The sequence below is a fragment of the Vulpes vulpes genome, chromosome X, assembly GCF_048418805.1.
Source record: "Vulpes vulpes isolate BD-2025 chromosome X, VulVul3, whole genome shotgun sequence".
In the NCBI taxonomy this organism is placed as follows: domain Eukaryota; kingdom Metazoa; phylum Chordata; class Mammalia; order Carnivora; family Canidae; genus Vulpes; species Vulpes vulpes.
Genome location: NC_132796.1, coordinates 57,199,380 through 57,213,587, shown reverse-complemented (window position 1 = coordinate 57,213,587; position 14,208 = coordinate 57,199,380). Strand labels below are relative to the sequence as shown.

General features: G+C 44.2%; 1 long non-coding RNA gene across 1 annotated transcript; it reads left to right on the top strand.

The window, feature by feature from the left end:
- Positions 1-5,489: 5,489 nt before the first annotated feature.
- On the top strand, positions 5,490-12,582 carry LOC140596035 (uncharacterized). The gene is made up of 2 exons (XR_011998072.1): positions 5,490-5,945; positions 7,099-12,582. It is a non-coding gene; the product is annotated as an uncharacterized lncRNA (long non-coding RNA).
- Positions 12,583-14,208: the final 1,626 nt, after the last annotated feature.

Below are 14,208 nucleotides of genomic sequence, written 5' to 3'. Positions count from 1 at the left end.
TTTTCATAAAGAATAGACAGAGAAAAACAAAATAGATCAACTTAAGTTTCATGGATAAAAAGATACTCAACCACTTCTTCCCTGAAATACCACCACTCTAAACCTACACTGTTCAATATAGCAGCTATGAGCCACAAGTGGCTGGTCCAAATCGAGATGTGCTCTACATGTAAAATATACACCAAATTTCTAAGATCCAGTACAAAAAATGTAAAACATCTTATTAATAATTTCATACTATTTGCATAATAAAACAATACTTTGGATATAAAATGTGATATAAAGTTTATTACAATGAATATTACTTATTTAAAAACTTTTTATGTAGCTTTTTAGAAAATTTTAAATCACTCATGTAATAACCATTCGTGATAAAAGTACTCAGAAAATTAGGAAAAGAGAAACTTTCTCAACTTGAAAAAGTACATTTTTAACCCACCCACCCTACAAAAAAAAAAAAAACATACTGATAATGTTATACTTAATGGTGAAAGGCTGAATGCTTTTCCTCTAAGATCAGGAAGAAGGCAAAGATATCCACTCTGATCACTTTTATTTCACATAACACTGGAAAATCAATCCACTGCAATAAGACAAGGAAAGAAATAAAAGGCATACAAATAGGAAGAGAAGAAATCAAACTCCCAAGGAGTCCATAAAACTCTTCTAGGATTAATAAGTGAGTTCAGCAAGATCAAATGAAAATCAATCACATTCCTATATACTAAAAATGAACGTGTATAAACTGAAATTTAAAAGATAATACCATTTATAATCACTCTAAAGAAAATAAAATGCTCAGGTATACCTCTAACAAAACATATATAGGAATTAGTATGCTAAAAATTATAAAATCCTGATGAAATAAATCAAAAAAGATCTTAATAAACAGAGCTATACACCACGGTAATGAAGAGGAACACTCAACGTAGAAAAGACCAATTCTGGGACACCTGGGTGGCTCAATGACTGAGCCTCTGCCTTTGGTTCAGGGGGTGATCCCAGGATCTCGGGATTGAATCCTGCATCAGGCTCCTTGCAGGGAGCCTGCTTCTCTTTCTGCCAATGTCTCTGCCTCTCTCTGTGTTTTGAATGAATGAATGAATGAATGAATGAATCTATATTTTGAAAAAGAAAGAAAGAAAAAGAAAAAGAAGAAGAAGAAGAAGAAGAAGAAGAAGAAGAAGAAGAAGAAGAAGAAGAAAAAGAAAGAAAGAAAGAAAGAAAAAGAAAGAGGGCAGCCCTGTGGCGCAGAGGTTTAGCGCCGCCTGCAGCCCGGGGCGGGATCCTGGAGACCTGGGATGGAGTCCCACGTTGGGCTCCCTACACGGAGCCTGCTTCTCCCTCTGCCTGTGTCTCTGCCTCTCTCTCTCTCTCTCTCTCTCTCTCTCTCTGTGTGTGTGTGTGTGTGTGTCTTTGAATGGATAAATAAAATCTTTAAAAAGAAGGAAGGAAGGAGGGAAGGAAGGAAGGAAGGAAGGAAGAAATAAAAAGAAGAAAGAAAGAAGAAAGAAGAAAAGAAAGGAAGAAAAAGAAAGAAAGAAAGAAAAGAAAAAGAAAGAAAGAAAGAAAGAAAGAAAGAAAGAAAGAAAGAAAGAAAGAAGAAAGGAAGGAAGGAAGGAAGGAAGGAAGGAAGGAAGGAAGGAAGGAAGGAAGGAAGGAAGGAAGGGACGTCTGGGTTGCTCAGTGGTTGAGCGTCTCCCTTCAGCTCAGGACATGATTCCAGGATTCTGGGATCAAGTCCCACATCGGGCTCCTTGCATGGAGCCTGCTTCTCCCTCTGCCTGTAGATCTGCTTCTCTCTCTCTGTCTCTCATGAATAAATAGAATCTTTTTTAAAAAGAAAGAAAATACCAATTGTCTCTCCAAAATGACTTACAAATGTAATGCAATTCCTATAAAAGTCCCAGAAAAGATTTTTGGAGACATGAGCAATTTTATTCTAAAACTGATGGGATGTGGATTTTAAGAAACAAATGAGCAAAGAAAAAGAGAAAGAGAGAAACTAAAAAACAGACTCTTAACTCTAGAGAACAAACTGATGGTTATCAGAGGGTAGGTTGGTGGGGGAATAGGTTAAATAGTTGATAAGGATTAAGGAGCACACTTGTGATGATAACAGGGTGATGCATGGAAGTTTTGAATCACTATATTGTACACCTGAAACTAATATAACACTGTATGTTAACTATACTGGCATTATAACAAAAAAACTGAGTATTTTTTAATATTGTAACTTTGGAAAGCAAATCATCTCCCTTTTCTTCTTTTTTTTGTGCTAATTGTTGTTGATTGTGTTTGTTTTTCTGTTTTATTTTAGTAAACACTGTATATTTTGCCATGAATGCCCATGAAATTTTCCATTCCATTAGTTAAATGGTCAACAGAAATTTCCTTAAATGCTTTTGCCCCCAATGTACAATTACTGATGTATTTTATATAGTTGCTTTTAAAAATCAGTTAGGAAAACAAATATTCATTTATACTGCCTTATAGTTACATACTAACTGTTCATTGTGTTCTTTGTGTTTTATTAATATTCACTAATATTGTTATATGAGCTCATTTGATTTCAGCCCAAAAACCTTTTTTACTATTGCTCATAAGGTGGGTCTTCTAGCAAAATATTATTCAAGTTTTTATTTAACAAGAGTGTCTTCATTTTACCCTTATTTTTGCAGTTGATGATGAAGGACTGCTCCCCCTAAGATGTGACACCTCACAAAAGTGTTCTCTTCCACCACACCCAAGGAAGGGACACTTGGGTCTTGGCCCTGAATAGTGAGAGAAGAAGGTGATAAATAAGAAAATCATTTGGAGGAATATGAACTAGGAATGATCATCTGCCAATCAGGAGGATATATTTTCCTAGGTATGATGCAGTGCGCATGCATGATGCCCTAAAAGATACAGCCAATAAGAATCCTCTTTGACATGGAGTGGGGGGGGGGGCAGTAACTTGGGTCTGTACCTAGTGAAGGAATGAGCAGAAAGGATTTGGGTGGCAGGTCCAAAGGCATCCCACACTTCTGGAGTCCCAACTCTCTGAGCAGCGGGAGGCACTGTCATCCCCCTGGTAGTACTCGTTGCCTTCCTGATTCCCATATGGATCCTATCACCTGTATCTTGCAATAACCTGCTTCAGTCAAGTTACTTTTTTTTTCAGGCTCTATACGTTTCTTTTTATACTCTCTGCTGCTTTTTGGTTGAAGCATTTGTGCTTTTCTCATATTGAATCAAAGGATTTTTCTTTAGATATTCTATAAATAAATACTTTATTGGCCCATTTTTCTCATAGATGGGCCTTTCCCAAGTCTGAGCTTACTCATTTGATCTTATTTTTTAATGTGTACTTCCTGGTTGATAGTAATAAATTTTAGTTTACATATTTAAATTCATTTATTAATTGTAATTGTTTTGTTTTGGGTGTTATTTCTTTTTCATTTTGTTTTTGTAAGATTTTATTTATTTATTCATGAGACACTGAGAGAGAGAGAGAGAGAGAGAGAGAGAGAGAGAGAGAGAGAGGCAGAGACACAGGAAGGAGAGAAGCAGGCTCCATGTAGGGAGCCTGACACGAGACTCAATCCCTGGACTCCAGGATCAGGCCCTGGGCTGTAGGCGGCACTAAACCGCTGAGCCACCTGGGCTACCCTTTCATTTTGTTTTTATTTGACTTCTTGGTTTTCTTTTTTTAAGTTTTAATCTAAATTCTAGTTAATTAACATACAGTATAATATTAGTTTCAGGTATACAATTTAGTGATTCAGTATTTCAATACAACAACCAGTGCTCATCAAAAGTGCCCTCTTAAATCCCCATCACCTATTTAACACCACCACCCACCCACCCACCTCCCATCTGGTAACCATCAATTTGTTCTCTATAGTTAAGAATTTTTTCCATAGTTTGCCCACCTCTCTTTTTTTCCCCTTTGCTCATTTGTCTTGTTTCTTAAATTCCACATGAGTGAAATCACATGATATTTGTCTATGACTGATTTACTTGCTTAGCATAATACTCTATAGCTCCCTCCATGTCATTGCAAATGGCAATATTTCATCTTTTTATGGCTGAGATATATATATATATATATATTGTTGATTTTAGCCATTCTTACAGGTGTGAGGTGATATCTCATTGTAGTTTTGATTGGTATTTCCCTGATGATCTGTGACATTGAGCATCTTTTCATGTACTTGTTGGTCATCTGAAAGTCTTCTTTGGAAAAATGTCTACTTATATCTTCTGCCCATTTCTTTTTTTTTAAGATTTTTTTAAATTTTTTATTTATTCACGATAGACATAGAGAGAGAGAGATTGAGAGGCAGAGACACAGGGAGAGGGAGAAGCAGGCTCCAAGCAGGGAGCCCGGCGTGGGACTCAATCCCGGGACTCCAGGATCCTGCCCTGGGCCAAAGGCAGGCGCTAAACCACTGAGCCACCCAGGGATCCCCAGCCACCCAGAGATCCCCCTTCTGCCCATTTCTTAATTGGATTATTCATTTTTGGGTGTTGAGTTTTTAAAGTCCTTTACACATTTTTAGTAGTAACACTTTATCAAATATGTCATATTATAAATATCTCTGTAAGTTGCCTTTTAGTTTTGTTGATTGTTTCCTTCATTGTGCAGAAGCTTTTTATTTTTTTTAATTAATTTTTATTGGTGTTCAATTTACCAACATACAGAAAAACACCCAGTGCTCATCCCGTCAAGTGTCCACCTCAGTGCCCGTCACCCATTCCCCTCCAACACCCGTCCTCCTCCCCTTCCACCACCCCTAGTTCGTTTCCCCGAGTTAGGAGTCTTTATGTTCTGTCTCCCTTCCTGATCTTATTAAACTCAACACCAAAGAAACAAACAATCCAATCATGAAATGGGCAAAAGACATGAAGAGAAATCTCACAGAGGAAGACATGGACATGGCCAACATGCACATGAGAAAATGCTCTGCATCACTTGCCATCAGAGAAGCTTTTTATTTTGATGGTGTCCACATTGTAACTGTTTTGGACTATGGTGAATTGTCTATGTGTATGAATGTGATTTTACTGTGTAAAAGTTATTCCTTTGCTTTTCTTTCCTGCCTTTTTTTCCTTGCTTCACTTCCCTGGCCATTCTCGAATAGACATAGCAAAAGCTGGCACCTTTGCATATTTCATCTTCCAATTAATATTATTTTCAATAATTTATATTAATTATGGTATTTATTACATGTTAATTTTGATAATCAAATAAATTATTTTTTATAAAAAAAACAAAATATATATAAAAGTCACAGGATCAGGAATAGTTAAAATAATATTGACAGAAAAGAACAACATAGGTGAAATCACTCTATTTGATATGTGTCTTACCTAATAGCAACAATAATCAAGATAGTGTTGTATTGGTGGAGGACTAGATACAAATGTCAATGAGACAGAAGGCCCAGAAAGAGACCCACACAAATATGCCCAACTTATTTTTGACAAAGATGTATTGAAGAAACCCCACACCCCCGCCCCCGTGAGTGGGACCAGGCCTAACCCTGAGGCAGCTCATCCAGGCGCCTCCCATGAATTCAAGCAACAAAAACATTCTGTTTTTCCGAGATAAGAAAACTATCCCCCCTCGCCCTGACTGGGAAAGTCCCTGAACATGGTCGTGTTGACCTTCAAAGAAATCAATCATGTCATAACCTGAATGCTATGCTACTCCCGCGGTTTTTTTGCCTTTAAAAGATGCCTGTAATTGCTAATCGGGGCTCTGCCACCTCTGAGGTGGAGAGCCCGTTTGCGCAAACGTCCAATAAACCCTCTTGCTTGTTGCATCTGCCTGTCTGGGGTCTGAGTCTCTGGGGCGTCCACCGGGACGCGTTGGCACCCGTGAGCCAGGGTCCAACATTTGGGGGCTCGTCCGGGATCCGAGACGCCCCCAGGCTCAATCCTAAAACAGGTAGGAGGTAAAACCGAGCTCGCTAAATGTCACATTTGTCTCGTCCGTTTGTCTGACTGGCCGGGTCTGTGCCGGGTCTGTATTGTGCCTGCAGGACGCTGTACTCTGTATTTGGACCAGCGGGGGAGGCAGACGTGCCCTGAGACCCCTGGTCCCCCTCCGGAGTCGGACTCCGGAGTGGTCTGGAAGAGGAACGGAGCCCCGGCACTCCCTCCTCTTCGGGGAGGGTCGTTGTTCGCGACCGCTCCCATCTGAATCTGCCGTGCCAGTCCTGACATTCGTGTGTGTCTGTTTGTTCTGTGTCTTTCTGGTCCTGCTCCGGAGTCTGACTCCGGAGTGGTCTGGAAGAGGGAGGGAGCCCGGCACTCCCTCCTCTTCAGGGAGGGTCATTGTTTGAGACCGCTCCCATCTGAATCCGCCGTGCCGGTCCTGTCATCTGTGTGCGTCTGTCTGTTCTGTGTCTTTCTCTCTGTCCTCTTCTTCACCGCTCACCTCTTTTCTACACCCATGGGACAGACTGTAACCACCCCTTTAAGCCTCACTCTAGATCACTGGAAAGAAGTCGCCGGCCGGGCACACAATCTTTCGGTCGAAGTCAGAAGACAAAAATGGGTCACCTTCTGCTCCTCAGAGTGGCGGACTCTCAACGTCGGGTGGCCCAGGGACGGAACTTTTAACATTGGTATTATCTTGCAGGTGAAGGCCCTGGTCTTTCAGCCAGGACCCAATGGGCACCCTGATCAGGTGCCGTACATCATAGTTTAGGAGGATCTCGCTAAAAACCCACCCCCCTGGATAAAATGCTTCACCCCTTCTCAGGGGGGATCCGGCCGAGGCCCCCACCCCCTCCCTGCGTCACTCCCCTTATTCCCCGCCCTACCTCTCCCTCAGCTCCATCCCCCGACTCTACTGGGGTAAAGAGGCGACCCCTCGCTTCACCCCCGCTCTCCAGTTGCCTCCGCTTTCGACGAGAGCGCGAGGGGGAGTTGGAAGACGTCTGGACCTCGCGGGCACTTCCCCTCCGATCAGTAGGCGGCCAGATGCAATCCTGGCCGTTCTCTGCCTCTGACCTTTACAACTGGAAAACTCATAACCCCACTTTCTCCCAAGACCCCCAGGCACTAACCGGGTTAATTGAGTCAATTCTGTTGACCCACCAGCCGACCTGGGATGACTACCAACAGCTCCTGCAGACTCTCCTCACCACGGAGGAGACAGCGCGTCTACCTCGAAGCATGGAAAAGCTTCCCGGGGGCGGATGGGAGGCCGACCCAGCTGCCTAATGAAATTGAGGACGTTTTCCCCTTGGTTCGCCCGACCTGGGACTACGACAGGGCTGCTGGTAGGGAGCGGCTCCGTCTCTATCGCCAGGTACTCCTAGCGGGTCTCAGAGGGGCAGGGCGTCGCCCCACCAATTTGGCAAAGGTACGTGCTATAGTGCAGGGAAAAAATGAGACGCCGGCAGGTTTTCTGGAAAGATTAATGGAAGGCTACCGTATGTACACCCCCTTTGACCCCTTGGCCAAAGATCGGCAACCAGATGTAATCATGTCCTTCATCGGACAATCCGCCTCGGCTATTTGTAATAAATTACAATGGTAGGAGGGACTTCAGGGATACACCTTACAGGACTTAAAAAAAAAAAAAGCAATAAAGAACTGACTGGGATACTGGCCACCATAGTACAGGGCTCAGGGCAGAGTAAGTCAGGACAGAGTAAGGACCTGGGAGACAAAAGAAAACCACGGGTTAAACAAGACCAGTGTGCCTACTGCAAGGAAAAAGGACATTGGGTTAAAGATTGTCCAAAGAAGGGCCAAACGCAGGGACCTAAAAAGAAGCCCATTGCCTTTCTGTCCCTAAAAGATAAAGATTAGGGGTGTCAGGGCCAGGAGCCCCCCCCAGCCTCAGATAACCCTTAAAGTGAGGGGCCAGCCAGTGACCTTCTTGGTTGATACGGGAGCTCAACATTCAGTTTTAACTGAGGCAAAAGGACCCTTGAGCTCTAAAACGTCTTGGGTTCAGGGAGCAACTGAGGCAAGTTATATCGATGGACAACTGAACGGAAGGTCCACCTGAGCACTGGGCAAGTAACACATTCCTTCCTACTGGTCCCAGACTGCCCCTACCCCCTCCTAGGCAAAGACCTTCTTTCAAAAGTAGGGGCTCAGATCTATTTTCATCAGAAAGGGGCCACCATTACTGGCGCAGAAGGGCAGCCCCTCCAGGTATTGACCTTGCGCCTAGAGAATGAGCACCGGCTGCACGAGGACTCTCCACCGTCCGTGCAGCCCCTACATTCTGAATGGCTCACTAACTACCCTCAGGCCGGGGTTAAAACAGCTGGAATGGGACTAGCTGTTAACCAGCCACCCATAATTATAAACCTAAAATCCTCGGCCACCCCTATATCGATCCGGCAATATTCAATGAGCAAAGAGGCCAAAGAGGACATTCGGCCACATATACAGAGACTATTACAATTGGGCATCTTAATACCTTGTCAGTCGCCCTGGAACACTCCTCTGTTGCCCGTAAAAAAAAAAAAAAAAAAAAAAAACCGGCACAGGAGATTACCAGCCGGTACAAGATTTATGGGAAGCTAACCGAAGGGCAGAGGACATACACCCCACGGTGCGAATCCCTACAACTTACTCAGCACCTTGCCCCCGAGCCACGTCTGGTATACATTTTAGATCTAAAAGAATGCATTCTTTTGCATAAGATTAAGCTCTCAAAGCCAGCCTACTTTTGCTTTTGAATGGAAAGATCCTGAGACGGGATTCTCAGGACAACTCACTTGGACAAGGCTGCCACAGGGATTCAAAAACTCCCCCACCTTGTTCAACGAAGCCTTGCATCAGGACTTGGCAGACTTCCGAGTTGGCCATCCGGACCTCATCCTCCTGCAGTACGTGGATGATTTGCTCCTAGCGGCTAAGACAGAACAGGATTGTGTAAAAGGTATGGGGGCCCTGCTCGAGAGACTGGGAGGACTGGGGTATAGGGCCTCTGCCAAAAAGGCCCAAATAGGCCAGAGACGAGTGACCTATCTGGGATATCTCCTGGAAGGAGGCCAGAGGTGGTTGACAGAGGGCCGCAAAAAGGCTGTAGCCCTGATCCCTGCACTCACTGACGCCAGAAAGCTACGAGAGTTCCTTGGCAGTGCCGGGTTCTGCCGCCTCTGGATACCCGGGTTTTCAGAGCTGGCGGCTCCCCTATATCCCCTCACGAAATCCAACGCCCCCTACCACTGGGGAAAGGAACAACAATTGGCTTTTGACAAAATAAAAAGGGCCTTATTGACCGCCCCTGCCCTGAGCCTCCCAGATGTAACCAAGCCATTTGCGCTATATGCTGATGAACGCCGAGGAATAGCCAGAGGGGTCCTAACTCAGAAACTGGGACCCTGAAAAAGGCCCGTGGCATACTTTTCAAAAAATTAGACAGCGTGGCTGCAGGATGGCCCCCATGTCTCCGAATAATAGCGGCTGTGGCAGTCCTGGTAAAAGACTCAGATAAGTTGGCCTTCGGCCAACCCCTCACTGTGGTGGCCCCCCCATGCCATAGAGACAGTCATCCACCAGCCCCCTGATCAATGGCTCTCAAACGCTCGGGTCACCCATTATCAGGCCATGTTACTGAATTCCGAGCGGATGCGGTTTGGAACGGCTACATCCCTAAACCTGGCCACCTTGCTTCCAGAAACTGAGTCCCCCTCCCTGATAATGCATGATTGCCACCAGATCCTAGCCGAGGTCCATGGCACCAGAGGGGACTTGACGGACCAGCCTTTGCCAGATGCTGAAGCAACCTGGTACACAGATGGGAGTAGCTTTCTACAAAATGGTGAATGTAAAGCCGGGGTGGCCGTGGTAAATTAAAAAAAAAAACAAAAACAAACAAACAAAAAAAAACCTGTCATCTGGGCCAGTGCCCTAAAGCCTGGGACTTCAGCTCAAAGGGCGGAGCTTATAGCCCTAACTCAGGCCCTAAAAAGGCTAAGGGCAAAAAGGTCAACATTTATACTGACAGCAGAAAATTGAGTATAATTCACTGTCCTGGGCTTCAGCACGGCAATGACCCAGTAGCAGAGGGGAACAGGATGGCTGATGAAACAGCACGAGCCGCTGCACTAGGCCCACAGGAGGATGGACAGAAGCATCCCCCACCAGATGAGAAACTGCCCAGGTGGTTGTCAAGAAAATCCTAGAAGAAATTTTCCCCCGGTTTGGACTGCCCAAGGTAATAGGGTCGGACAACGGCCCTGCCTTCGTCTCCCAGGTAAGTCAGTTGGGGCCAGATTACTGGGGATAAATTGGAAATTACATTGTGCATACAGACCCCAGAGCTCAGGGCAGGTAGAAAGAATGAATAGAACAATTAAAGAGACCCTAACTAAATTGACATTGGAGACTGGCACTAGAGACTGGGTCCAACTCCTCCCCATGGTCCTGTTCCGAGTCCGGAACACTCCCACATGTCATGGACTAACTCCTTATGAGATTCTCTATGGAAGTCCCCCACCAGTAACGGACTTACTAGATTCTGCTATTGACCCTCTTGCTAACACTCCCGGTTTACAGGGCAGGCTAAAGGCGCTCCAGATTATCCAGCACCAGATCTGGAGACCCCTGGCAGCTGTCTACCGCCCCGGAGATGCAACCGACCCAGACCCGTTCCAGATCGGTGACTCCGTCCACGTCAGGAGACATCAGTCCAGGACCCTTGAGTCCCGCTGGAAGGGCCCGTACATCGTACTACTAACCACCCCAACCGCCCTAAAAGTAGACGGTGTTGCTGCTTGGGTCCACGCCTCACACGTCAAGTGCGCCCCATCAATGAGCACCGCTGATGCCAGCCAGGAGGGACCGGGCGAGCCACTCCAATGAAAGCTCCACCGCACCCAAAACCCGTTCAAGATAAGACTTTCAAAAATTGTTCAATGACAATTGTTATATTCCTACCACTCCTAGCGCTTTCCACCCCCACCAAAGGTAACCGTCATGCCCCCCAAAAAAGTTAACCTGGCAGGTATTAACATCTGGGGGGGACAAGGTCAGGTCAATAACAAAAACTACTCCCATGGGAACCTGGTGGCCCAACCTAAATCCTGACTTATGTAAATTAACCATAGGGGCCCCCAGCCCATGGGGCCTAGAGAGGGATTCCGACACCTCTAAAGCCCCCCGGACGAAAAGGATTAGACCCCTGGGGAGGATGTGGGACGCCTAAGGAGGGCCATGTTACGCACCCTCCCCTTCTATGTCTGTCCCGAGTACCACAGAGATTGCAGGCTAAATCCCACCTGTGGAGGGGGGGAATACTTCTATTGTAAAAATTGGGGGTGCGAGACTACGGAAGACACAGGATGGGAGGCCCTCCTCCTCCTGGGATTACATCACTGTCAAGGCTAACTATACTCACCCGGGTTACCAGGAACTCTGCAATATTGCCGCCCTGATTTTAGGGACTGACTCTTACCTGGTGCCCCAGCTGGGAACCTGGTGGGCATGCAACAAAGGCCTCACCCCCTGTGTATCTGCTCAGGTCCTAAATAACTCTGAGGACTTCTGTATTATGGTGCAGATTATGCCCAGGGTGTTCTATCACCCTGCTGAAACTCTAGAAAATCAATATGACAGACATCCCACCCGTTTTCAGCGCGAGCCTGTCTCCCTAACCCTAGCCGTTATGCTGGGACTAGGGGTCGCAACTGGGGTGGGTACTGGTGCAGCCGCCCTGATCCAGGGCTCACAACATTATTTAGAACTCCAAGCCACTGTAGATGAGGATCTTCGGACACTAGAGCAGTCCGTTTCTAAGTTAGAACATCCCTCACCTCACTTTCAGAAGTAGTACTTCAAAACAGGAGAGGCTTGAATTTACTATTCCTGAAAGAGGGAGGACTGTGTGCGGCCCTGGAAAAAGAATGCTGTTTCTATGCCGACCACTCTGGAGTCATCAGGGACTCCATGGCCAAACTCAGAAATAGGCTAAATAAAAGACAAAGGGACCGAGAGGCCCAGCAGGGTTGGTTTGAAGGCTGGTTTAACCGGTCTCCCTGGATGACCACCCTAATCTCTACCATTATGGGCCCTCTAGTTATCCTGCTCCTGCTGCTAACTTTCGGCCCCTGCATCCTCACCCGGCTGCTCCAGTTCATCCGAAAAAGATTGTCCATTACCCAAGCTCTGGTACTAACTCAACAATATTGGGCCCTTCAAACTGAAATAAATAAATAAATAAATAAATAAATAAAAGTTCCCTAAGATTTTAAGGTTAAAATCAGTCCAAACAAAGAGGAGGGAATGAAGAAACCCCACACCCCCGCCCCCGTGAGTGGGACCAGGCCTAACCCTGAGGCAGCTCATCCAGGCGCCTCCCATGAATTCAAGCAACAAAAACATTCTGTTTTTCCGAGATAAGAAAACTATCCCCCCTCGCCCTGACTGGGAAAGTCCCTGAACATGGTCGTGTTGACCTTCAAAGAAATCAATCATGTCATAACCTGAATGCTATGCTACTCCCGCGGTTTTTTTGCCTTTAAAAGATGCCTGTAATTGCTAATCGGGGCTCTGCCACCTCTGAGGCGGAGAGCCCGTTTGCGCAAACGTCCAATAAACCCTCTTGCTTGTTGCATCTGCCTGTCTGGGGTCTGAGTCTCTGGGGCGTCCACCGGGACGCGTTGGCACCCGTGAGCCAGGGTCCAACAGTATAACCCATTGAATTGGTGCTGGAGCAATTGAACCTACATGGGAGAGGGGAACAACATCTTTTGAAAAAAATTAATGTAAAGTGGATCACACACTGAGGAGGGCAGTTAATGGGATGAGCACTGTGTGTTATACTATATGTTGGCAAACTGAACTTCAAGAAAAAATTTAATTTAATTTAAAAAGAAAATAAAGTGGATCATAGATTCAATTGTAACATACAAAACTATAAAACTTTTTTTTAATCACAAGAGAAAAATCTCCAGGTCTAGGGACAAAGAATTCTTAAAGTTAGAGCAAAAGCACACTATATAAAAGGAAAATTTGATAATTTGGATCTCATCAAAATTAAAAACTTTGGTTCTGTGAAAGTCCAGAGGAAGAGGATAGAAATATAAGCTACAGATTTGGAGATAATATTTTTCCAAAGACACACATGACAAAGAACCAGTATCTAGAATGTATAAAGAACTCTGAAAACTCAATAGTAAAATAAATACAAATAGAAAACAGGCAAAGGGCACAAACAGAAAAATCACTAGAGAGGATATACAGATAACAAGTAAACACATGGAAATTTGTTCAATACCATTAGCAATGAGGGAAATGAAATTAAAACCACACCTACCAGAATGAATAAAATAAGAAATAGTGACAACATCAAATGCTGGAAAGGATACATATAAACTTTTTTTTTGTACACTGATGGTGGAAATGTGAAATGATATACTCTTCTGGAAAAACTTCTCAGTTAATTACAAAACTAAATAAGGGCTTATCATACAACCCAATAATTACATTCTTGAGCATTTATTACGGAGAAATGAAAATTTATGTCCAAAACAGTTTTATGTGGTACACCTATGCCATGGAGTACCACTCAGCAATAAAAAGGAATGAACTATTGAAACATGAAACAACTTGAACATATCTACAAGGAATTATGCTAAGGTTAAAAAAATACTGTTCTAAAAGTTCCCAAATTATATGATTCCATTCATATAACATTCTTGAAATAACAAAACTATAGAGATGGAGAAATGATTAGTGGTCCCCAGGGGATGGGAATTGGGAGTGTGGGAGCCAAGTGTATGTGGCCATAAAAGGGCAATACAAGGAATCCTTGCAGTGATGGAACTATTTACTTTCTCCACCATGGTAGAGAAACATACACAAGAAATTAGACTGTATAGAGCTAAATACACATGCACACATGCACACACACACATACACACACACACACACACACACACATGAGTGCAAGTTAAACCAGAAATCTCTGAAAAAGATTGGTGGACTGGATCTACGTTGATATGCTGGTTGTGCTATTGTACTATAGTTTTGCAGAATATTACCAATGAACATAACTGGATAAAGGATACACTGCATCTCTCTACATGTTTTGTTAGAACTACATGTGAATCTATAATTATATCAACAAAAATTTCAATTAAAAATTGCTAATATGCTCACATCACATTTCCATTTGATTGTACTACTTTAGAACATTCCCTTTTAATTTTTAAACTAGTGAGTAGTTGCTGAAATAAATAC